The sequence below is a fragment of the Cynocephalus volans genome, chromosome 9 (genome assembly GCF_027409185.1).
Source record: "Cynocephalus volans isolate mCynVol1 chromosome 9, mCynVol1.pri, whole genome shotgun sequence".
NCBI lineage: Eukaryota > Metazoa > Chordata > Mammalia > Dermoptera > Cynocephalidae > Cynocephalus > Cynocephalus volans.
The window spans coordinates 70,341,247-70,342,391 of record NC_084468.1 but is presented as its reverse complement, the minus strand read 5'-3'; the positions used below and the strand labels follow the sequence as shown (position 1 = coordinate 70,342,391).

Genomic DNA, 1,145 nt, shown 5'->3' with positions numbered 1-1,145 from the left:
CTCTGGAAGCACTTTAAAGAGCTGAGGTCTAGGTGGGGATGGATGAAAGACAGTTGTGACCCTAAAGCCAAAGCAGAGTATTTTGAATCCAGGAAGAGTAGAATCATTGCTTAGACCTTTGTAACAGACCAACAAGCAGAATTTGTAGGAAGTGAGGGACATATATCAGTCCTTGTTAGAAATTGCCATGTAGGTAGGAGTGGAGGTATCCTCATATTTGGTACTCAAATTTTCCACCTAATTTTTTAAACTCAAATTTTGGATTCTTCTTTGATGTAAGGAGACTCTTCACTGTTTACAAGGTTATTTTGGACTTGTAAAAATTCTCTCTGTTTTACCCCTGTATTCCCCCATTTAATCTTGGCAGCCATAGACAGACAGATAGAAAGCAGGAGGACACTTTTTCTTGCATCTGTAGTGGAAATCTTAGCAGCAGACAGTAACCCGTTGCTCCAGGTCTGTCAAATAGGTGCATCTCCAACTAATTAAACAGGAGGATTAAAAGATTAACATCTGTATTTCAATGGTTCCTGTGTTTTAACAAAAAGATTCATTGTAGAATTTTTTTATGCAGAGTCATTCCCTGGGTATTAAAATACTCATTTACATAGCATTAATTATTTCAAAGTGACTAAAGAGAAAAGAAACACAAATGTGAAGAGTTAGGAGCCACTATTGATTGGAGATCAATCAGAAATGAAGATAAACTTCTCTTAAGGCAAAATGTGAGTCAATAGGAAGACTGGGTTTGTTGTACAACAATCTTACTCACCTACATATCTTATCAAGCATACTTGTACTGGTCTTGTGCAATTCTGTTGCTGACCACCTCTCTCTGTCATGGTGTTTTTATGTGATTGATTCCACAAACTATTGTTGTCAGGAATGAGAAGTCAACTTTCACTATAAGGGTGCCCTCCTTGGGTGAGGAGACTGACCCTAAGATAGTCATAGATCTGGCATACATTTTTATAATTCCAAATCAGCATTCAGTATTGACAGCTTATCGAGTAGGAAAAAAATGGTGCCTTACCTATATATAATGTATATTAATGAAGTTTCATATATGAGATATATGTTTCTCCATAGATGAGTTAAATGTTGTACCTGGAACTTTGTGTTTATTATATTTTAGTCATTTATAA

At 36.1% G+C, this 1,145-nt stretch overlaps 1 pseudogene; it reads right to left on the bottom strand.

Annotated features, from left to right (window-relative positions):
- Positions 1 to 338: 338 nt before the first annotated feature.
- LOC134386705 (small nucleolar RNA SNORA31) lies at positions 339 to 475 on the bottom strand (annotated as a pseudogene).
- Between the last annotated feature and the right edge of the window lie 670 nt (positions 476 to 1,145).